Source organism: Watersipora subatra, chromosome 8, assembly GCF_963576615.1.
Source record: "Watersipora subatra chromosome 8, tzWatSuba1.1, whole genome shotgun sequence".
Lineage (NCBI taxonomy): Eukaryota > Metazoa > Bryozoa > Gymnolaemata > Cheilostomatida > Watersiporidae > Watersipora > Watersipora subatra.
In genome coordinates this window covers 12952121-12978395 of record NC_088715.1, presented here as the reverse complement: position 1 = coordinate 12978395, position 26275 = coordinate 12952121, and the positions used below count along the sequence as shown (strand labels likewise).

Genomic DNA, 26275 nt, shown 5'->3' with positions numbered 1-26275 from the left:
ATGATCGAATAACAAAATTTGACCATCGGACAAAATTGTACTATTTCATCTCTTTAATCGATTTCATAACATGACTGGAACTCGCGGAGTGCCGGAGAAGCTTGTTTTAATCCCTACATGTATTTTAAAACAACAGTTTAAGCAGACAACCGGTGACAGTGAATTGTTCTAATACTCAATGGCACAAGTCGTCTGCAAAACCTTCTCCTTTTGATGTAAGAAATCTGACTCAAACATTTCGAACTTGAGCTCTCATTGAAAGTGGCAACTTTGAATAGCGCTAATAGAACCAAATCTATTCATTATTTATATCAGCTATACACATTTTCCAAGCACACACGTAAACATGTTGAATAGCAATTACCGGAAAAAGTTCAAAAACAACTATCAAGATGATTTTGTGAGATGTGCCCGGCCAAATTAAAATGCTAACGATTTTTTTTCCACAGAAAAAACCTTTTTGTAATAACAACTGCTGTGTCAATCAGTCTGTCTGAACTGATTCCAAAAGCTTTGAAAAAGATATTGCCATGCATTGGTTTTGAACACACAGCCTTTTGCGTATTGGCCCGGGGCATTTTTGGTTAATGCGGTGTATTGTTTACAGGTGCACCATGATTCAAATACTACTGGCAACATAGTTACATTAGATGGCACATTATGACCTAACATTGCAATGCATTTGACGCTTTATAGTAAAGAGTTCTCTGCAAGCTGTGGTAGCATACATTTTCACATTCGTCTACATGAGTTTATAGAAAAGCGTTAAATTCTATGATGGAAAAAAAATCTATAATAAGATGGTCGAACAACAAAATTTGACTATTGTACAAAATTGTACTATTTCAATTCTTTAATCGATTTCATAACATGGCTGGAACTCGCGGAAGGCCGGAGACCCATGTTTTAATCCCTACATGTATTTTGCAACAATAGTTTAAGCAGACGACAGGTGACAGTGAATTGTTCTAATACTTAATGGCACAAGTCAAGTCGTCTGCAAAACTTTCTCCTTTTGATGTAAGAAATCTGCCTCAAACATCTCGAACTTAAGCTCTCATTAAAAGTGGCGACTTTGAATAGCGCTAATAGAACCAAATCTTTTCATTGTTTATTTGATTTTGATTTGATTTTTATTGCGTAATAATAACATGACAGTATGAGTAAAAAAAACACAGAGTAGCAATAGGACATGCCAGATAGCCAGAGACTAGAGTCAAGGCAGCCCCAGCAAGCAGTAGGAAAAGAAACAGAATCAGCGATAAACGCACACTCCGGAGCACCAGAGTCAGGAAGGACAGTCCCAGGATGCCCACAGGCGCTCTACCAACTTCGCCTTCAGCTGACCCGGAGCAGAGCCCGCACAATCACTCAAAAATTTATTATATAATTTCATTGCACTAAAAAATATCGATCTCTGTCCCTTAGAAGACAAACACTTTTTCAACTTTAATTGATTTTTACTTTTTAAACGGGTATCTTGACAATGATCTATCATAAAATCTTGCAACTCTTCCATGGGGAAAGAATTTGTTAAAAACATTAGCAGGCGATACTGGAATAAAATTTCAATTGGCATTATTTTTAAAATTTTAAAATTTTTAGAAACTGTTTGATTTGGTTTAAAATTGAGTATTATTCTGATTGCCTTTTTTTGCAAGATTAAAAGTTTGTTTAAATCAGTTTTGTTGCCGTGGCCCCAAAACTCGATTCCATAAATTAAAAGAGAATAGAAAAAACTGTAGTACAAATTGATCATGGTTGATTTGTCTAGGTAGGGGCGAATGAAACGTAAAATTAGTAATATGTAATTAAGTTTTTTGATGAGACTTTGGATGTGTTTTTTAAAAGTCAAGTTGTTGTCTAACGTGATACCTAAAAATTGAGTCGAATCTTTGATTTGTAGTTGAGAATTGTTTAAAGAAAGGCTTAGATTATAATTTTGAGTGTTTTTAGACGGATTTTTGAAAACTACTTGAAATGTTTTACTGTTGTTTAAAATGAGTCTGTTTGATAGGCACCATTCATTAATAATATTTAATTCCTCTTGGAGTTTAGAATTATCTGTTGAAAATATATTGGTGTCATCTGCGAATAAAATACAATCCAAAGCAGGTGCAGCATTTACTAAGTCATTTATAAAAATTAAAAATAAGAGGGGTCCTAAAATTGATCCTTGTGGAACACCAATCGTAATTGCCCTCATTTGCGAACAATCAGTATCTGTTTTGGTAAATTGAAATCTATTTTGGAGATAACTTTGAATAAGAGAAGAAGACTTTACACTAAAATTGTAGTAAAAAAGTTTGTCAATTAAAATTTTGTGATTAATCGTATCGAATGCCTTTGAAAAATCTAAAAATACGCCCTGAGTTATATTACTTTGATCTAAATTAGTATATAAAAATTCCATTAGACTGTTTATTGCTGTAGTGGTGCTTTTACCTTTTCTAAAACCAAATTGTTTAGGCGACAAGATGTTATTGGTTTCTAAAAAATCACGTATTTGCAAAGACAAACATTTTTCTAAAATTTTTGATAAAGCAGGAAGAATGGAAATGGGCCGGTAATTAGATGGATCTGTTCTATTTCCTTTTTTAAATAATGGAGTTACGCGAGCTATTTTTAAACAATTTGGGAAATTAGATTGTTGTATAACAAGATTTATAAGATGTGTTAAAACTGGAATTAGGACTAGTTTATTTTCTTTTATTGCACGGAGAGAAATTTTATCATAGCCGGTTGCTTTAGGAAGACTGAAAGAATCAATTATTTGCAGTGTTTGGTAGGGGTCAATTATCTGGAAGCTAAAATCAATATCATTTACACAGTTGTCCATAAATTTAGAAAAGTGAATATCGGAAAGTGGCAACTCATTGGCCAGTTTATTACCAACATTTACAAAATGATCATTTAAGGTCTCAGCTATATCTTGCGAGTCTGTTAGGAGTTTTCCATCTTTGTTTATGCTCGTTGGGCTATCTGAATTTTTAGAGTCTCTATTTAACAATCTGTTTATGAATTTCCACTTTTCGTTTTGATTATTTTTACATTTATCAAATTCTTTTTTATAGAATTTAGTCTTCGCAGTTTTAATTTCATTTGTGACTAAATTTCTGAAACTGTGGTAAAAGGTGTGGAGCGAAGTATTGAAAGGTTCTTTTTTGCATTTAATGTGCAATTTTCTTCGCTTATTTATCTGTTTAAGTAGATGGTGATTCATCCAAGGTTTTAAAAAGTTGAGCTTTTTCTGATTTGTGGAAATTAATTTTTTCTTCCCAGCTGTTTTTATTAAATTTTGGAACGACAAAGAAAAGGATTCAAAGCTTTTGTTAACATCAGAACAATCCATTATCGCCCGCCAATCGTGTTCAGCAAGCTTGATTGCTAGCTGATCATAGTCAATAATGAAAATGGATAATTTTGAACGCTTGGGAATTTTGATTTTAAACTCAATTGATGCAAAAACTGGTTGATGGTCAGAAATATTAAAATCTATTGTTGCAGAGTTTATGTTAGAGTCAACCCGGTTAGTTGCTATGTGGTCTATAAGGCTATTTTTGGTACTACCTAGTCTTGTCGCAGTTAAAATTGTGTTGCAAAAACCATATGATGTTAACAAATTTTCATAATTGAATGAGTTTATGTCAAGAATATTTTCGGGACCGAGATCGATATTAATGTCACCTACAATTATTGTGTCCGGTGGTAATGTGGGGATCAAAGCTCCGAGATCCTCCAGAAAAGACGGCAGAGCGCCCGAGGGCGCCCTGTAGACTGCCAACACCGAGAAAATCCGGCGCCCCGAAGAATGCACCGACGCGAACACCGCTTCCGCCCCAGCCAGTGTAGCCGCCAAAACTCTAGTCTCAAAACCATCTGCCACATACACGCAAACTCCTCCACCTCCTTCATTTGGCCGTGAACTGCAAAGCAATCGATAATTTTTTAAAATAAATTTGTTAATATATGAATGTTCACCAAGCCAAGATTCTGATATAACGATAAGAGAAAAGTTAACATTCAGATGAGCCAAAAAAAGTTCAAATTCAGAAAACTTGTTATGAATGCTGCGAATGTTTATATGCAAAATGTTTATAGAATTTTTTAGTACTATGCTCTTCAATGCATTAGGTTTGATCAAAGCGCTATGATGAATATTTAGTAAATCAGGTGTATCGTCGAAGCCTGGTATAGTTGCGCTAGTAGTAGAAAAACCACATTAAATTATGGAAATGATTAGTTCAAGTCTATCAGGTCTTTGTCGGAAGAAATTTTAATTGCTTCTGAAGTTTTTTCTTTACGCATGAAAATGTTTCCATGATAGGTCCAGGCATATTTATAATTTAAGTCTCTTTTTTTACATCTGACTTTATAAAACAGCTCCTGTGTTGTTTTAGGCAGCTGTTCATTGATGAAGATTTTGTCTGAGTTTTCATATCCCAGAGACTTCGTAGTAAATGATTTTTTTACCATACTCTTTCTTCCATCATAGAACGCATCTCTTGCAGACATCTTGTTGAATTTTATAATAATTGCTCTCTTAGGATTTTCACCAGACTGTTTGGTTCGGAAAATTCCGTCAATGTCTTGTTCATTATAGCTAAGGTCAAGGCTGTCAGAAAGTTTCTCAATAATAGCGTGAAGATTTTCCTTATTTGTTACTGGAATTCCGTCTAGAATAAGTGATTTGTTGAATTTTTCTTGTTCTATGAGTTGAATGGATTTAGAAAGCTTTGTCAACGAGCTAGTAGATGGTTGCAGGTCAGAGTAATCTTTCTGCAAGTCGCGCAATGATTTTTTAATGCTTTCAATCTCTTCGCCATAGTACGTCAAGGCTTTAGCTTGCTGCCTTTGTTCATCTTCCAGGACGGTGACACGATTACCAATACGATCCAGATGTTGACATATGCCGTTAAATTTATCCTCCATCCATTCTTTTGTTAGATCAAGTTATATCAGCTATACACATTTTCGAAGCACACACATAAACGTGTTGAATAGCAATTACCGGAAAAAGTTCAAAAACTACTATCAAGATGATTTTGCGAGATGTGCCCGGCCAAATTAAAATGCTAACGGTTTGTTTTCCACATAAAAAAACCTTTTTGTACTAACAACTGCTGTGTCAATCAGTCTGTCTGAACTTATTCCCAGAGCTTTGAAAAAGATATTGCCATGCATTGGTTTTGAACACACAGCCTTTTGCGTATTGGCCCACGGCATTTTTGGTTAATACGGCGTATTCTTTCCAGGCGTAATGTTTTTGTATTAACAACTGCTGTGTCAATCAGTCTGTCTGAACTGATTCCAAAAGCTTTGAAAAAGATATTGCCATGCATTGGTATTGAACACACAGCCTTTTGCGTATTGGCCCGTGGCATTTTTGGTTAATACGGCGTATTCTTTCCAGGCGTAATGTTTTTGTAATAACAACTGCTGTGTCAATCAGTCTGTCTGCACTGATTCCAAAAGCTTTGAAAAAGATATTGCCATGCATTGGTTTTGAACACACAGCCTTTTGCGTATTGGCCTGGGGCATTTTTTGTTAATGCGGTGTATTCTTTCCAGGCGTAATGTTTTTGTAATAACAACTGCTGTGTCAATCAGTCTGTCTGAACTGATTCCAAAAGCTTTGAAAAAGATATTGCCATGCATTGGTTTTGAACACACAGCCTTTTGCGTATTGGCCCATGGCATTTTTGGTTAATACGGCGTATTCTTTTCAGGCGTAATGTTTTTGTAATAACAACTGCTGTGTCAATCAGTCTGTCTGCACTGATTCCAAAAGCTTTGAAAAAGATATTGCCATGCATTGGTTTTGAACACACAGCCTTTTGCGTATTGGCCCACGGCATTTTTGGTTAATACGGCGTATTCTTTCCAGGCGTAATGTTTTTGTATTAACAACTGCTGTGTCAATCAGTCTGTCTGAACTGATTCCAAAAGCTTTGAAAAAGATATTGCCATGCATTGGTATTGAACACACAGCCTTTTGCGTATTGGCCCGTGGCATTTTTGGTTAATACGGCGTATTCTTTCCAGGCGTAATGTTTTTGTAATAACAACTGCTGTGTCAATCAGTCTGTCTGCACTGATTCCAAAAGCTTTGAAAAAGATATTGCCATGCATTGGTTTTGAACACACAGCCTTTTACGTATTGGCCTGGGGCATTTTTTGTTAATGCGGTGTATTCTTTCCAGGCGTAATGTTTTTGTAATAACAACTGCTGTGTCAATCAGTCTGTCTGAACTGATTCCAAAAGCTTTGAAAAAGATATTGCCATGCATTGGTTTTGAACACACAGCCTTTTGCGTATTGGCCCATGGCATTTTTGGTTAATACGGCGTATTCTTTTCAGGCGTAATGTTTTTGTAATAACAACTGCTGTGTCAATCAGTCTGTCTGCACTGATTCCAAAAGCTTTGAAAAAGATATTGCCATGCATTGGTTTTGAACACACAGCCTTTTGCGTATTGGCCTGGGGCATTTTTGGTTAATGCGGTGTATTGTTTACAGGTGCACCATGATTTAAATACTACTGGCAACATAGTTACATTAGATGGCACATTATGACCTAACATGATCATTGTTTTGGTATCTTCCTAATGCAACGTTTTTTCAACTCTACGGTGAGCTCAATTTTAATTGTATCATATTAAACTTAGAAAACTGTTTTATTCTCCTTTTTGCGAGCCCTAATAGGTTTACAGCAACAGACTTGCATTCATGACTATAAAAAAAACTTTTCAAAACATGCATGCGTATTTAATAGCTATATCGTGAAAATATAACAGACGTTTTGATTTTTTCGAAAGTTTTTAAAATTACTACAATTACTTTCATAGTTCGTTTACCATAACTCGATGTAATTTTCAACTATCCTGCAGTCTTCGATGACCAACCTCTTGGTTTATGTAAAAGTATGTTTGTAAATTTATTTTCTCAGCATACTTTTATATATTAATCTAAAGAGTTTGACCTACTTATAAAAAATATCTTTTAATTTCAATTGAACAATGCTTCTTTGTCTTTGACTTTTGACTGTCTTAACACAGAAATTACCCACCTAGATTTTATTGAGGCTTGATTTTCAGCAGAGTCTATACCGTGTAAGTTAGCCCTAAAATTAGCCCCCGTATTGGCCCGTGGCAATTTTGGTTAATGCGGTGTATTGTTTCCAGGCGCACCATGATTTAAATACTTTAGCAACTTAGTTACATTAGATGGCACATTATGGCCTAACTTGATCATTGTTTTGGTATCTTCCTAATGCAACGTTTTTTCAACTCTACGCTGAGCTCAATTTTAATTGTATCATATATAATAAGAGCAAGCTGTTTTATTCTCATTTTTGCGAGTGCTAAAAGGTTTATCGCAAGAGAATTTTAAAAGAAACTTTTCAAAACATGCATAGGTATGTAATAGCTCAACCGTGAAACTATAACAGCCATTTTGACTTTTTCGAAAATTTTTAAAATTACTACAATTACTTTCATAGTTCGTTTACCATAACTCGATATAATTTTCAACTATCCTGCAGTCTTTGATGACGAACTTCTTAGTTTATGAAAAAGTATGTTTATAAATTTATTTTCTCACCATACTTTTATATATTGATCTAAAGAGTTTGACCTACTTAAAAAAATATCTTTTAATGTCAATTGAACAATGCTTCTTTGTCTTTGACTTTTGACTGTCTTAACAGAGAAATTACTCACCTAGAATTTATACCGTGTAAGTTAGCCCTAAAAATGTGCAAACTAGTAAAAACAACAGTAGAGCGTGTTAATATAGCTTAAATTATATAATGTGAAAATAACTATTAATAAAAGGTATTAATAATAAAATTAGAATTATGCCATTTTGAACCTTATTGTAGTTTTAAAAGTTACGTGGCCAAACATTTTTTGCACTCGTAAAACTTAAAGCACCTCATATTCATCACACTGAGAAATGAGGTTGCTGTCTGACATTGCAATGCATTTGACGCTTTATAGTAAAGAGTTCTGTGCAAGCTGTGGTAGCATACATTTTCACATTCGTCTACATGAGTTTATAGAAAAACGTTAAATTCTATGATGTAAAAAAGTCTATAATAAGATTATCGAATAACAAAATTTGACCATTTGACAAAATTGTACTATTTCATCTCTTTAATCGATTTCATAACATGACTGGAACTCGCGGAGTGCCGGAGAAGCTTGTTTTAATCCCTACGTCTATTTTAAAACAATAGTTTAAGCAGACAACCGGTGACAGTGAATTGTTCTAATACTCAATGGCACAAGTCGTCTGCAAAACCTTCTCCTTTTGATGTAAGAAATCTGACTCAAACATTTCGAACTTGAGCTCTCATTGAAAGTGGCAACTTTGAATAGCGCTAATAGAACCAAATCTATTCATTATTTATATCAGCTATACACATTTTCCAAGCACACACATAAACATGTTGAATAGCAATTACCGGAAAAAGTTCAAAAACAACTATCAAGATGATTTTGAGAGATGTGCCCGGCCAAATTAAAATGCTAACGGTTTGTTTTCCACAGAAAAAAAACTTTTTGTAATAACAACTGCTGTGTCAATCAATCTGTCTGAACTGATTCCAAGAACTTTGAAAAAGATATTGCCATGCATTGGTATTGAACACACAGCCTTTTGCGTATTGGCCTGTGGCATTTTCGGTTAATACACCGTATTCTTTCCAGGCGTAATGTTTTTGTAATAACAACTGATGTGTCAATCAGTCTGTCTGAACTGACTCCCAGAGCTTTGAAAAAGATATTGCCATGCATTGGTATTGAACACACAGCCTTTTGTGTATTGGCCTGGGGCATTTTCGGTTAGTACGGCGTATTTTTACCAGGTGCACCATGATTTAAATACTACTGGCAACATAGTTACATTAAATGGCACATTATTGCCTAACATGATGATTTTTTTAGTATCTTCCTAATGCAACGTTTTTTCAACTCTACGCTGAGCTACATTTTAATTGTATCATATATAATAAGAGAAAACTGTTTTATTCTCCTTTTTGCGAGCCCAAAAAGGTTTACAGCAACAGACTTGTATTCATGACTATAAAAAAAAAACTTTTCAAAACATGCATGGGTATTTAATAGCTCAACCGTGAAAATATAACAGCCATTTTGACTTTTCCGAAAGTTTTTAAAATTACTACAATTACTTTCATAGTTCGTTTACCATAACTCGATGTAATTTTCAACTATCCTGCAGTCTTTGATGACGAACTTCTTAGTTTATGAAAAAGTATGTTTATAAATTTATTTTCTCACCATACTTTTAAATATTGATCTAAAGAGTTTGACCTACTTAAAAAAATATCTTTTAACTTCAATTGAACAATGCTTCTTTGTCTTTGACTTTTGACTATCTTAACAGAGAAATTACTCACCTAGAATTTATTGAGGCTTGATTTTCAGCAGAGTTTATACCGTGTAAGTTAGCCCTAAAATTGCGCAAACTAGTAAAAACAACAGTAGAGCGTGTTAATATAGCTTAAATTACATAATGTGAAAATAAATATTAATAAAAGGTATTAATAATAAAATTAGAATTATGCCATTTTGAACCTTATTGTAGTTTTAAAAGCTACGTGGCCAAACATTTTTTGCAGTCGTAAAACTTAAAGCGCCTCATATTCTTCACACTGTGAAATGAGGTTGCTGTCTGACATTGCAATGCAATTGACGCTTTATTGTAAAGAGTTCTCTGCAAGCTGTGGTAGCATACATTTTCACATTCGTCTACATGAGTTTATAGAAAAACGTTAAATTCTATGATGTAAAAAAATCTTTAATAAGATGGTCGAATAACAAAATTTGACCATTGGACAAAATTATACTATTTCATCTCTTTAATCGATTTCATAACATGACTGGAACTCGCGGAGTGCCGGAGAGGCTTGTTTTAATCCCTACATGTATTTTAAAACAATAGTTTAAGCAGACAACAGGTGACAGTGAATTGTTGTAATACTTAATGGCACAAGTCGTCTGCAAAACCTTCTCCTTTTGATGTAAGAAATCTGACTCAAACATTTCGAACTTGAGCTCTCATTGAAGGTGGCGACTTTGAATAGCGCTAATAGAACCCAATCTATTCATTATTTATATCAGCTATACACATTTTCTAAGCACACACATAAAAATGTTGAATAGCAATTACCGGAAAAAGTTCAAAAACAACTATCAAGATGATTTTGTGAGATGTGCCCGGCCAAATTAAAATGCTAACGGTTTGTTTTCCACAGAAAAAACCCTTTTTGTAATAACAACTGCTGTGTCATTTAGTCTGTCTGAACTGATTCCAAGTGCTTTGAAAAAGATATTGCCATGCATTGGTATTGAACACACAGCCTTTTGTGTATTGGCCTGTGGCATTTTCGGTTAATACGGCAAATTGTTTCGAGGTGCACCATGATTTAAATACTACTGGCAACATAGTTACATTAGACGACACATTATGACCTAACATGATCATTGTTTTGGTATCTTCCTAATGCAATGTTTTTTCAACTCTACGCTGAGCTCCATTTTAATTGTATCATATAAAACTGAGAAAACTGTTTTATTCTCCTTTTTGCGAGCCCTAAAAGGTTTACAGCAACAGACTTGTATTCATGACTATAAAAAAAACTTTTCAAAACATGCATGTGTATTTAATAGCTATATCGTGAAAATATAACAGACGTTTTGACTTTTTCGAAAGTTTTTAATATTACTACAATTACTTTCATAGTTCGTTTACCATAACTCGATGTAATTTTCAACTATACTGCAGTCTTCGATGACCAACCTCTTAGTTTATGAAAAAGTATGTTTGTAAATTTATTTTCTCAGCATACTTTTATATATTAATTTAAAGAGTTTGACCTACTTATAAAAAATATCTTTTAATTTCAATTGAATAATCCTTCTTTGTCTTTGACTTTTGACTGTGTTAACAGAGAAATTACTCACCTAGATTTTATTGAGGCTTGATTTTCAGCAGAGTTTATACCGTGTAAGTTAGCCCTAAAAATGCGCAAACTATTAAAAACAACAGTAGAGCGTGTTAATATAGCTTAAATTACATAATGTGAAAATAACTATTAATAAAAGGTATTAATAATAAAATTAGAATTATGCCATTTTGAACCTTATTGTAGTTTTAAAAGCTACATTGCCAAACATTTTTTGCAGTCGTAAAACTTAAAGGGCCTCATATTCTTCACACTGTGAAATGAGGTTGCTGTCTGACATTGCAATGCAATTGACGCTTTATAGTAAAGAGTTCTCTGCAAGCTGTGGTAGCATACATTTTCACATTCGTCTACATGAGTTTATAGAAAAACGTTAAATTCTATGATGTAAAAAAGTCTATAATAAGATTATCGAATAACAAAATTTGACCATTTGACAAAATTGTACTATTTCATCTCTTTAATCGATTTCATAACATGACTGGAACTCGCGGAGTGCCGGAGAAGCTTGTTTTAATCCCTACGTCTATTTTAAAACAATAGTTTAAGCAGACAACCGGTGACAGTGAATTGTTCTAATACTCAATGGCACAAGTCGTCTGCAAAACCTTCTCCTTTTGATGTAAGAAATCTGACTCAAACATTTCGAACTTGAGCTCTCATTGAAAGTGGCAACTTTGAATAGCGCTAATAGAACCAAATCTATTCATTATTTATATCAGCTATACACATTTTCCAAGCACACACATAAACATGTTGAATAGCAATTACCGGAAAAAGTTCAAAAACAACTATCAAGATGATTTTGAGAGATGTGCCCGGCCAAATTAAAATGCTAACGGTTTGTTTTCCACAGAAAAAAAACTTTTTGTAATAACAACTGCTGTGTCAATCAATCTGTCTGAACTGATTCCAAGAACTTTGAAAAAGATATTGCCATGCATTGGTATTGAACACACAGCCTTTTGCGTATTGGCCTGTGGCATTTTCGGTTAATACACCGTATTCTTTCCAGGCGTAATGTTTTTGTAATAACAACTGATGTGTCAATCAGTCTGTCTGAACTGACTCCCAGAGCTTTGAAAAAGATATTGCCATGCATTGGTATTGAACACACAGCCTTTTGTGTATTGGCCTGGGGCATTTTCGGTTAGTACGGCGTATTTTTACCAGGTGCACCATGATTTAAATACTACTGGCAACATAGTTACATTAAATGGCACATTATTGCCTAACATGATGATTTTTTTAGTATCTTCCTAATGCAACGTTTTTTCAACTCTACGCTGAGCTACATTTTAATTGTATCATATATAATAAGAGAAAACTGTTTTATTCTCCTTTTTGCGAGCCCAAAAAGGTTTACAGCAACAGACTTGTATTCATGACTATAAAAAAAAAACTTTTCAAAACATGCATGTGTATTTAATAGCTCAACCGTGAAAATATAACAGCCATTTTGACTTTTCCGAAAGTTTTTAAAATTACTACAATTACTTTCATAGTTCGTTTACCATAACTCGATGTAATTTTCAACTATCCTGCAGTCTTTGATGACGAACTTCTTAGTTTATGAAAAAGTATGTTTATAAATTTATTTTCTCACCATACTTTTAAATATTGATCTAAAGAGTTTGACCTACTTAAAAAAATATCTTTTAACTTCAATTGAACAATGCTTCTTTGTCTTTGACTTTTGACTATCTTAACAGAGAAATTACTCACCTAGAATTTATTGAGGCTTGATTTTCAGCAGAGTTTATACCGTGTAAGTTAGCCCTAAAATTGCGCAAACTAGTAAAAACAACAGTAGAGCGTGTTAATATAGCTTAAATTACATAATGTGAAAATAAATATTAATAAAAGGTATTAATAATAAAATTAGAATTATGCCATTTTGAACCTTATTGTAGTTTTAAAAGCTACGTGGCCAAACATTTTTTGCAGTCGTAAAACTTAAAGCGCCTCATATTCTTCACACTGTGAAATGAGGTTGCTGTCTGACATTGCAATGCAATTGACGCTTTATTGTAAAGAGTTCTCTGCAAGCTGTGGTAGCATACATTTTCACATTCGTCTACATGAGTTTATAGAAAAACGTTAAATTCTATGATGTAAAAAAATCTATAATAAGATGGTCGAATAACAAAATTTGACCATTGGACAAAATTATACTATTTCATCTCTTTAATCGATTTCATAACATGACTGGAACTCGCGGAGTGCCGGAGAGGCTTGTTTTAATCCCTACATGTATTTTAAAACAATAGTTTAAGCAGACAACAGGTGACAGTGAATTGTTGTAATACTTAATGGCACAAGTCGTCTGCAAAACCTTCTCCTTTTGATGTAAGAAATCTGACTCAAACATTTCGAACTTGAGCTCTCATTGAAGGTGGCGACTTTGAATAGCGCTAATAGAACCCAATCTATTCATTATTTATATCAGCTATACACATTTTCTAAGCACACACATAAAAATGTTGAATAGCAATTACCGGAAAAAGTTCAAAAACAACTATCAAGATGATTTTGTGAGATGTGCCCGGCCAAATTAAAATGCTAACGGTTTGTTTTCCACAGAAAAAACCCTTTTTGTAATAACAACTGCTGTGTCATTTAGTCTGTCTGAACTGATTCCAAGTGCTTTGAAAAAGATATTGCCATGCATTGGTATTGAACACACAGCCTTTTGTGTATTGGCCTGTGGCATTTTCGGTTAATACGGCAAATTGTTTCGAGGTGCACCATGATTTAAATACTACTGGCAACATAGTTACATTAGACGACACATTATGACCTAACATGATCATTGTTTTGGTATCTTCCTAATGCAATGTTTTTTCAACTCTACGCTGAGCTCCATTTTAATTGTATCATATAAAACTGAGAAAACTGTTTTATTCTCCTTTTTGCGAGCCCTAAAAGGTTTACAGCAACAGACTTGTATTCATGACTATAAAAAAAACTTTTCAAAACATGCATGTGTATTTAATAGCTATATCGTGAAAATATAACAGACGTTTTGACTTTTTCGAAAGTTTTTAATATTACTACAATTACTTTCATAGTTCGTTTACCATAACTCGATGTAATTTTCAACTATCCTGCAGTCTTCGATGACCAACCTCTTAGTTTATGAAAAAGTATGTTTGTAAATTTATTTTTTTCAGCATACTTTTATATATTAATTTAAAGAGTTTGACCTACTTATAAAAAATATCTTTTAATTTCAATTGAATAATCCTTCTTTGTCTTTGACTTTTGACTGTGTTAACAGAGAAATTACTCACCTAGATTTTATTGAGGCTTGATTTTCAGCAGAGTTTATACCGTGTAAGTTAGCCCTAAAAATGCGCAAACTATTAAAAACAACAGTAGAGCGTGTTAATATAGCTTAAATTACATAATGTGAAAATAACTATTAATAAAAGGTATTAATAATAAAATTAGAATTATGCCATTTTGAACCTTATTGTAGTTTTAAAAGCTACATTGCCAAACATTTTTTGCAGTCGTAAAACTTAAAGGGCCTCATATTCTTCACACTGTGAAATGAGGTTGCTGTCTGACATTGCAATGCAATTGACGCTTTATAGTAGAGTTCTCTGCAAGCTGTGGTAGCATACATTTTCACATTCGTCTACATGAGTTTATAGAAAAACGTTAAGTTCTATGATGGAAAAAAATCTATAATAAGATGGTCGAATAAAAAATTTGACTATTGTACAAAATTGTACTATTTCAATTCTTTAATCGATTTCATAACATGACTGGAACTCGCGGAGTGCCGGAGAGGCTTGTTTTAATCCCTACGTGTATTTTGAAACAATAGTTTAAGCAGACGACAGGTGACAGTGAATTGTTCTAATACTTAATGGCACAAGTCGTCTGCAAAACTTTCTACTTTTGATGTAAGAAGTCTGCCTCAAACATCTCGAACTTAAGCTCTCATTGAAAGTGGTGACTTTGAATAGCGCTAATAGAACCAAATCTATTCATTGTTTATATCAGCTATACACATTTTCCAAGCACACACATAAACATGTTGAATAGCAATTACCGGAAAAAGTTCAAAAACTACTATCAAGATGATTTTGTGAGATGTGCCCGGCCAAATTAAAATGCTAACGGTTTGTTTTCCACAGAAAAAAAACCTTTGTGTACCAACAACTGCTGTGTCAATCAGTCTGTCTGAACTGATTGCCAGAGCTTTGAAAAATATATTGCCATGCATTGGTATTGAACACACAGTCTTTTGCGTATTGGCCCGTGGCATTTTTGGTTAATACGGCGTATTCTTTCCAGGCGTAATGTTTTTGTAATAACAACTGATGTGTCAATCAGTCTGTCTGAACTGATTCCCAGAGCTCTGAAAAAGATATTGCCATGCATTGGTATTGAACACACAGCCTTTTGTGTATTGGCCTGGGGCATTTTCGGTTAATACGGCGTATTTTTACCAGGTGCACCATGATTTAAATACTACTGGCAACATAGTTACATTAAATGGCACATTATTGCCTAACATGATGATTTTTTTAGTATCTTCCTAATGCAATGTTTTTTCAACTCTACGCTGAGCTCCATTTTAATTGTATCATATATAATAAGAGAAAACTGTTTTATTCTCCTTTTTGCGAGCCCAAAAAGGTTTACAGCGACAGACTTGTATTCATGACTATAAAAAAAAACTTTTCAAAACATGCATGGGTATTTAATAGCTCAACCGTGAAAATATAACAGCCATTTTGACTTTTTCGAAAGTTTTTAAAATTACTACAATTACTTTCATAGTTCGTTTACCATAACTCGATGTAATTTTCAACTATCCTGCAGTCTTTGATGACGAACTTCTTAGTTTATGAAAAAGTATGTTTATAAATTTATTTTCTCACCATACTTTTAAATATTGATCTAAAGAGTTTGACCTACTTAAAAAAATATCTTTTAACTTCAATTGAACAATGCTTCTTTGTCTTTGACTTTTGACTATCTTAACAGAGAAATTACTCACCTAGAATTTATTGAGGCTTGATTTTCAGCAGAGTTTATACCGTGTAAGTTAGCCCTAAAATTGCGCGAACTAGTAAAAACAACAGTAGAGCGTGTTAATATAGCTTAAATTACATAATGTGAAAATAACTATTAATAAAAGGTATTAATAATAAAATTAGAATTATGCCATTTTGAACCTTATTGTAGTTTTAAAAGCTACATTGCCAAACATTTTTTGCAGTCGTAAAACTTAAAGGGCCTCATATTCTTCACACTGTGAAATGAGGTTGCTGTCTGACATTGCAATGCAATTGACGCTTTATAGTAAAGAGTTCTCTGCAAGCTGTGGTAGCATACATTTTCACATTCGTCTACATGAGTTTATAGAAAAACGTTAAGTTCTATGATGGAAAAAAATCTATAATAAGATGGTCGAATAAAAAATTTGACTATTGTACAAAATTGTACTATTTCAATTCTTTAATCGATTTCATAACATGACTGGAACTCGCGGAGTGCCGGAGAGGCTTGTTTTAATCCCTGCGTGTATTTTGAAACAATAGTTTAAGCAGACGACAGGTGACAGTGAATTGTTCTAATACTTAATGGCACAAGTCGTCTGCAAAACTTTCTACTTTTGATGTAAGAAGTCTGCCTCAAACATCTCGAACTTAAGCTCTCATTGAAAGTGGTGACTTTGAATAGCGCTAATAGAACCAAATCTATTCATTGTTTATATCAGCTATACACATTTTCGAAGCACACACATAAACATGTTGAATAGCAATTACCGGAAAAAGTTCAAAAACTACTATCAAGATGATTTTGTGAGATGTGCCCGGCCAAATTAAAATGCTAACGGTTTGTTTTCCACAGAAAAAAAACCTTTGTGTACCAACAACTGCTGTGTCAATCAGTCTGTCTGAACTGATTGCCAGAGCTTTGAAAAATATATTGCCATGCATTGGTATTGAACACACAGTCTTTTGCGTATTGGCCCGTGGCATTTTTGGTTAATACGGCGTATTGTTTCCAGGCGTAATGTTTTTGTAATAACAACTGATGTGTCAATCAGTCTGTCTGAACTGATTCCCAGAGCTTTGAAAAAGATATTGCCATGCATTGGTATTGAACACACAGCCTTTTGTGTATTGGCCTGGGGCATTTTCGGTTAATACGGCGTATTTTTACCAGGTGCACCATGATTTAAATACTACTGGCAACATAGTTACATTAAATGGCACATTATTGCCTAACATGATGATTTTTTTAGTATCTTCCTAAGTCTAAGTCTAAGTCTAAGTCTAAGTCTCGTCATGCCGTTTCTATAATGGTGACCTTCACCCGTACAGTGCATTTTGGAAAGGTTTTGCCTCCAGCCTTTTGCAAAAAATTGAACAGTGCTAAACTGTTGCGTTGCCGCCGACAACTACCGGCGGTCCTCGGCGTGTAGGTTCCCATTTCATTGCAAATAGCCTGCGGTGCTGTCACCGGTGCTTTGCGACGTATATGAGAACCAGGCTTAAAACAATCTATTTCAGTAAGTCAACATAGCCTTAGCTGTCAAGCAAACAGATTAAATGTTGACTATTAAAATAGCGGCCATTAGGCCAGGCTACACACTCCAATCAAATGCATAGTGAAGCTGAAGGGGTAGACAGCTGCAGTCAGGACACACCAATGCTAGCAAGCACAGCAATGCGCCAAAGAACTGAAAGGAAACTGAGCGATGACTTTGACCTTACAAAGATCCTGACACTTTGGTTGGTTCCAGTCTAGCAAAGGTCTATTTATACTGACGCACACAGTGCTACAAATCGAGGTGCTGGTGTTTTTGATGCCCTGTCATAAGTGTGACCAACAGCAGCACTCTTCATGTTAGCAGCATGCTCAGTACTGTAGGTGTTTAAATACATGATATGAAACAGTATGCTATTTTAAGCGTCTAAATGTAATTTGGCAGCCAATCAGAACTTCTATTACAAAAAAGCGGATAATGACATTCGTTATATTAGTCCATACAACTTGTTCCCTTTTCAACGTGAGCAGTTCTCAAAAAATATATATTCATTTTAATTACTTATTGCATATTATAAGAATGACAAAACGATAAGGCAGTTTTTAAGGAGATGAGTATGCTTGGGAGAATACAAACAAGCACCTTCCTGATGTGTCACAGTATTCCAAAAGACAAGTTACCGGCTGACAGAAATAAATATAATCTTTCACACAGCCACATATGGCCAGACTTCACTACTGAGAGAACTGCAGTCGAAGAGTTACCCTGAATATCAACTGACTTCCTGTTGGCTAATGTGAAACAACTGCTCAAAAACTTTAAAGTATTTAGCAAAACCTAATATATTTGCTTTTTGTTAATGCATTTTTGTCAGCATGGATTCGCTTGTTTGCAAATGATTTGCTGAAAAAGACATTTCTTGATATGCAATGCATTTGCATGTTTGCGAATGATCGACTGAAAAGGACATCATTTGCTAATACGCAATGGAATCGCTTGTTTGGACATTATTTATTCTTATTAGAAAATGTTGTTTTCAACAACCTGGCATTTCATGAGCAATAGAAAGTAGGTTTATAATTTCGAGAGTTAATCCAATGGAAAATTTAGGTCAAATTTTGTTCTTTTTAAACTATGGAGTATTTATGACTCGCTGTCGATGGTAGGGCTATGTTTTCAACTGTTTTTAATGTTTGTAGTTATGCTAGGCTTTTTCACTCATCTCTAACTCCCCGTATCTCACATGATGATGGGCTGAGACGTCACACGATGCTCCATAAAATCATTATATAAGTCCTGATGAAAACGTGATTATTTACCTCGTTATACACGCAACATCAAGCCATGCCATTTTTATTTCATCTAGTTTTTTTCTCAACGTTGGAATGCCGTATCTGGGTTATAATTAGAGAAAAACTGGTATTATTGAGAAGACGTCAATGCATGCTAACTCTAAGAAAGATTGCTTCAATTTTTTCTATTGTCATGGAAAAGACTCGCTTACAATTTACGAGTGGCTCTCACCATCACAGAGACTTGTATTTTGTGGTTAGGCTCTAAGACTTCAAGATGGTACACTCTCGATGCTGCGATGGTTAGTATGATCTCTGACAATAATGTTTATCCATCCACCTATTGGTTATACATTTGACAAACAAGAGGTCAAGGAGGTAAGCCGCTAACATCAGAGTATATTTAATAGTCATAGACCTGTATTTCTCTATAATATCAATATTCATAGTAAACTACAGTCAGTTTCCTATTATTCCTACATACTATTGACATTGAGTAAATTCTATTGAAATATATCAATAGAGTGAAGCGGCTTCATGGTAGTTTTATGAAATTACTCATCAAGTGTCTACTTATATGAGCATGTAGCAAAGAATCTGGCAGAAATGCAAAAACAGCAAATTTGTTGTCAAAACAAAATTTTTTCAAATGACAAATATCATATAAAAATTTAACAAGTCCGAGTGTATAAACCGGCCATTTGTAAGCGTCAAAACTAGCCAGAACTAATATTGGAGAGGAAATGAGGCTAAAGATGAATATGAAGTCTATGCGTCTATGAGTTGATCCTATAGTAATACATGGATAAAATGTCATTTAACGAACTGTAATTTGACCTGCCTTCGGAGAGGCAATCTCTTTGTTACATCTACGCTGTCAGTTTTTCTCTTCGAGTACTGAGCGATAAGGGTTTGATTTTTATGTCAGCCATAGGAACGCGACTCTAAAAAAGGAATGAAATGGTTCCGAGATTATAAACTGACAATGGATAAATAGAATAGGTCTATAAGACACTAGAGGGGGTCCTCCCATGTTTTGTGACGATTCTGACGATCCGACGACAGGGATATTTAAAAAGTGACAGACAAGACGACCATTTATCAATGTAGGTGACGAGGATTGCGTAAGTAGGATTACTAAAGGTATGGCTGCACGTAACGAATTTTTCGTTGGTTCTGAGTTCTGACCGAAATCACGAAAAATGCAGAATTAATCGGTCGAAATTCACAGAATTATTTGAGCTGTGCATGCCCACCGAGTTCGTCGACGAAACGCTTTTAACAGATTAAACAAATTATTAGCGAGCATGATTCTAGCAGCTTTAGCAATTAGTATAGTCCAAGACATGTATCGCGACACACAATAAAAGTACGAAAGCATTTCAACATAGAACACATGATGTAACTGTTTAAGTCGCGCTATTGTTGGTTAGTGAGCACGACTCTAGCAAATTTTAAGATATATGTAGTCCGAAAACATAATGCGACACACAAGAAAAATATTACAGAAAGTTACCATAGTAAATACGATGCAACTGACTTGTTTGCGCTAGAGATGTCAACATTCTCTACCATAAAACTTTTGCTGCTAAAAAGGAAATATAATTAAAAAATAAACAAATTGTAGCTATAGCGTCCAAACAATAAATACATTCAATAACGCAATCTAAGCAGTTGCATCGTGTGTACTATGTTGATTTGCACTTATACTTTTATTGTGTGTCATTATACGTCTCTTGGACTATACTAATTGCAAAGCTGCTGAGATCGTGCTTGCTAGCACGATTCTAGCGGCACAGAATAATTCTGTGTGTTTCAATCACTTCGTGGTTTTGGTTAGAACCAACGGAAATTTTGTTACGTGTAGCCGTACCTTTACTAACTTATTATTTGTTCATAAATCACCACGGTCAACCGAAACTCCACTAGTTTTGGTTTGAAGCATCTGGCCCAGCATTTATAGACTGCCAAATAATTAAAGCAATGAAATGCCACGACATTGACAGCAAATCCGTTTCCAAGTCTGTGACTGACAGTGATTATTAAAGACAATCTCGGTCTATTTTCACTACAAGAAATATAGCTTTAAGAACCTAAGACGGCTGTCACTTTTCGTGGAGTAATCAGCAACGCTCCCGAACATCATTAATATGTTTGTGAAGGTCGCTGGTTGAGCCATGCTTTTGGTTAGCATAAGTTCAAAGTGAGCGAGTTTCAGATTTTTAACGCAACCCAGTGCCACCAGTATAGATATTTGTATTAAAATAACGAATGTGAAGAAAGAGGTTGTTTTGGTTACCAACTTGAAAAAGGTGACAGTGATTTTAAAAGTGACGACAGTGATTTTAAAAGTGACGACAGTGATTTTAAAAGTGACGACAGTGATTTTAAAAGTGATGACATTGATTTTAAAAGTGACTATTCTGACGACAGCTTTGTGTGGAAGGACCCCCACTAGTCATATACAATTAAAATGAACAAGATGGGTACGGAAAAAATTCTAACAATTGACCAATCAGGGGTCATTTTACAGAGCCATGAAAACAATCAACCAATGAATACCTCTATGACGGAATATATAAAGCTAAGGGTGACTAAATATTAATTCTAAAATGATATAAATAGGTCTATGACTAAAAACTGAATGCTACACGCCTACGAATAGGTATTGGATTAACAACCTTAACCTTTTGAACTCTAGATGACCTTGCCAATGCGTGTCAGTACCCCTGGGCAATTTGTCTCACGAGCTAAAGTTTTGAAACTTTTTTTAAAATATATCTAAATGTCTTCATAATGCAATGATATTCGGTAAAACAAAAGTAAAAAAAGACGGGCAACTTAGAGCAAATGTCATCAAACAGCAAAAAACAGTCTTTCACCGTTGTGGGTTAAAACCATAAAATTTGTACGGTTTTAAAAGCTTGTAAAAACTATTACATTAGCATCATTTCCATCGAACACACGATCATCATTGTTTCATGAATCAGAGTGAACTGGATAATTGTAGTTTAGTATCATCAAGTCCTGTATTTGCATCACAATCATTATTGACCTATCACCAAACAAGTCGTATCGGTTTGTTCGCGACAGCGTTCTAATAAAAATTGTTATTGAAACAAAGAGAGTAAAGATATTTGAAATCTGTTACAAATGGAAGTGAAATTTCTGGTCTAACCTAGTTTGCAAGAATTAATTTGGTTGGTTAGGCTGTTACCTAAAACAGCTTTAGTAAACAGAGCCATGTGAATGCCAGTATTACGGCTGCTAGGGATTCTGACACCTAGCAGCCGTAATACTAGCAAGCTAAAAACCTTTAGCCTTTTAGCTTAACCCATAGGAGTTAAAGGGTAAAGCTACAAGGCTTAACATAAAATGTATAGGTCTATGGTTGAAACCCTGAGGCTACAAAAATATGAATAGATTCAAGTGTGCAGTACAAGCATAGGCTATGTTAACAACAGGTAATAATACTGTGACTAATACAGGCAGCCATACTTACTGTAAGTAGTAGTAGTGGTGGACAGAAGCGAGTCTTCAAGTGGATTAACTAGTGATAGTCATATCTACAAATTAGTATAGAAAACAACTGTTAAAATCTAATGTTCCAACACGCTAAATAATGGCACAAGGTAACGGGTAACACTTGGCATTGTCCACATGTTAAAACTAACTGCCAATCACCAAGAGAAGACAACGGCAACTCAAATAATGGCTCAACAATACATGGACGAAGACCCTTCATGGGTGCATACCATAGTTGGGAGCATACCATATATTAACTCACACCATACATGCGCACACACCATACACATGTGTATACCATACATGCATGCACACCATGCACGAGAACATAGTATACATGATAGTATGGCATACACAGACGCATACCATTCACGGGTGCATAGCATATACAAGCGTGTACCATGAACGATTGAGTACATACCTGACATAGGCTGATACACAGGCTCATATACAGGTACATACCATACATGGGTACATACCGTATACTAGTGCTGCACAATATCTTTGGATGTATATTTGATTATTTAGTCTCTAAATATATCAAGTATCGAAAATAATCGAGCATTAGAGTTGTCTTCTATCGATATATAATGTTAGGCTTTGACATGAACGATATGAAAGGATATTGGTCAATATCAGTTAAAAAGAGAAATTGTCCCCTCTTTCAATCAGAAGAGTGGACAACTCAAGTTATGCAAAATAAACTACGCCGATATCTTGATAAAATATCGGTTTTAATATTCATATCGACTTGAAAACTGACAAAATATAAAATCATCCACGGAAGTAAGTCGTCACATCGAATGATATCGGTTTATCGTGCAGCACAACCGTATACCATATACCATACCCATATGTAGGCCTATCACACTCAAGTATATTACAGTCATACCTCGACATAGGTGCTTAATACATTCCGGGACTGAGTTCGTATGTCAATTTATTTGTGTCTCAAGACAATATTTCCAATTAAAAATATCAAACTACCAATTAATCTATAAGTATGCCGTGAAAAAACACTTGAACATGATATTATGATTAACATGGTATATTTAATTGTTGCAATTCCGAACATGCGCTCTAAAATTAACAAATTACCTATTCAGTTTTTATGATCTGCAATAAAGTGTAACATCATTATGTACACTACTTTATGGAGATTTTACTTTCAAGACAGACATTGTGGATAACTTTTAGCCAACCATTTGAAAAGTGTTTTTTAAATGGATTCAAGGAGAAATACTGAAGGATCCTGTTGTCAAAAGCGGCCTTTGCATACTTGGCCATATAGTGGCTATATAGTGGCCATCAAGCACCGGCTCGTATCTCAAAGGTTACTCGTATCTCAAGGAAGGAACTTGCTAAAAAGTCAGCTTGTATCTTGAGTATCTCGCATGTTGAAGTACTCATATGTAGAGGTATGTCTGTAACTAATATAGTAGAGTATAGACATTGCATACACATATAGTATTGTGTATACAGTGTCACAAATATATACTTTAAATACAAGTAACCAAATACAAATTACAAAAACCTTTTTTTTCCTCATCAAAAAGAAAAACTTTGATAAAAGAAAACTGGTTCAGCAGGATTCCCTGAATTCAAAAACCAGTCAAACTTAAGGTCCTGCATAAAGGTCTTGTTTATCTGTTACTTCATATGCAGACCTGGATTACTATGAGGTGTCACACACCCATTACTCTACTACAGCCCTATGAAAACATGTCTACTTGTCAGCACAACATAGCCTTCTGCACGGACTCAACCATGTGTCCTACACTATACCTGTACAGAGACTTAATAAATTACTCATCCTATGCTATTTATGGAAGGCTGGCGCACTATGTTTGGACTAGTGCCAAATTCAGTAGCCTTATTTAGATGAAAAGGCAATTACTGGTGGGATGATAGCCTGTCTCGACAAGCTGTTGTTGTTGCGGAGTTGTTCCCCTGTCGAGCGAGCAACACGACAGCTTGTCACAATACGTACTGCACCTGATGCATCAGCTACACTTCTAGGGAGTTGTTCTCTTTCGTCTTAGCTGCGATGTTAAGTCGGTCGCTCGATCGGTAATCATAACAAAATTCGCGGAAAAATTTATGTAGAAAAAATAAGATTATAACGTTTAACCAGCGACCAGTCTCTGCGGTAAATTTTAGAACTTGAGAACTTTAGTAGAACTTGAGAACTTAGGCAACAACGGCGACTAAACATGTCGTTATTTGTTCGCTCAGTCAGTTTTATTTCTATTTTTGTATCAGTCAGTTTTATTTGTTCTTGTGGATTTCATTTTCAATTTATTTTATTCTTAAATTCTACTAACGTTTACGACAGAGACTGGTCTTTGGTTAAACGTTGTAATCTTATTTTTCTACGTGGATTTTTGTGCGAACTTCGTTATGATTACCAATAGAGCGACCGACATAACATCGCAACCAAGCCGCATAGACGGAAGAGAACAACTCATTATAAGTGCAGCTGATGCATCAGGTGCAGTACGTCTTGTGACAAGCTGTTGTGTTGCCCGCTCGACGGGGGACAAATCCGCAAAAACAACAATTTGTCAAGACAGGCTAGTGAGATGGGGGAGTGTAAAGCCTCCCACTGCTTTATATCCGGCAGATCTTGACTCACCTCCAGTCCATGCCAAGACGATCCATAAAAGTAACAGTAGAGATTAAGGTGAATACAACCAGATGTGGAGCAGAGGTAAGACAATCCTATCACTGATCTCAAGTACCTACAAACAATGAACATTAGAAATCACTACACTGTCTTATCCTTGAGCAATGCAAAAGAATAATACACAAAACTACATTGTTAGTTTTACAAATATGTAAGGAATTCAACAACAGATAGAAAAAGGGTAGTTTTGCTTTGCAAAAACTAACTTTCGTTGTAATTTGTTGTTAGCAATGAACAGTCTTATTAGACGCATTACATCTACAAAACTTTATTAATTCTATAGATCTATGTAATTTTAATGAATTTTATTGAGCAATAGTACTAATGAGATTATTAATATTTTATCAATAGTAATAATAATAATGCCGTGAATTGTAGTAATATTAATAAACTCGCACTCGCAGTCCTTTTAGAAACAGTCGGAAAAGTGTTTGTTCTCATTCATTCGTTCTCAACAGCCGATGTAACATTTTATGATTAATTTAATATGAAAATATTTATATAGACCGTGTGGCACAACTGTTATGACGATTTACGCACGTCCATGTGAATTATTAGGTTTTAACAGATACATATGTATGTCCTGTTAAAGAATTTAAGTTGGTAGCAAGAGAGTTAATTATGCACATGCTGATAACTCATGACGATCTCTCATGGTGAATGGGACTGCCGAGCTTACTAGTGAAGCTAAAATACAATGAATATGTTTATGATTGAAAACCTAAAGCTGAAAGACAATAAATAGATTTATGATTGAAACCCTGAAGCTAAAGGAATTCAGTCTGTTACCGAATCCCTTTAGCTTCAGGATCTAAAGGAATTAAGTCTGTTACTGAATTCCTTTAGCTTCAGGATCTAAATTCGCTTTTCAGCCAACTGATCTACGAGAAGACAATCACCACTATTATCAAAGGCAGCCCAATTCCGACTGCTAAAACAAAGACATTGACCTGTTCAAATAATCACGTATTAAAAAAATTTAATCTCAAGTTCTCCCTTGAAAGCTTCTGCTGCAATTTGATTGTCATTTTCTTTTCAAACCTTTTATAAGCGCCTCTGTGCTTTTTAGTACATCATCTAATTTAGTTCTCTTTCGAGGCAAGCGATATAGAATAAGTTTCCACGACAACGGTGTTTACAACAAAGCTTGTCAATTACAATGGAAACACTATGGAAAGGAGAGCTGCTATGAACAGACTAGACTCTGTACAATTGCTATATGAAATGAGAACAGTTGTCTTTAATATACACGCTATTATTATAAT

General features: G+C 34.7%; 1 long non-coding RNA gene across 3 annotated transcripts in view; it reads right to left on the bottom strand.

Moving 5' to 3' along the window:
- Nucleotides 1–26275, bottom strand: part of LOC137401688 (uncharacterized) — a 170038-nt gene that overhangs the window by 132015 nt on the left and 11748 nt on the right. For 2 of the 3 annotated variants that reach the window (XR_010979375.1, XR_010979377.1), the window contains 2 exons: nt 24960–25065; nt 22302–22365 (listed from right to left, as the gene is read on the bottom strand). This is a non-coding gene — a long non-coding RNA (uncharacterized lncRNA). Of the gene's footprint in view, nt 1–19222; nt 19744–22301; nt 22366–24959; nt 25066–26275 lie in introns of those variants that run through there. The other variant, XR_010979376.1, reaches the window with a different exon arrangement.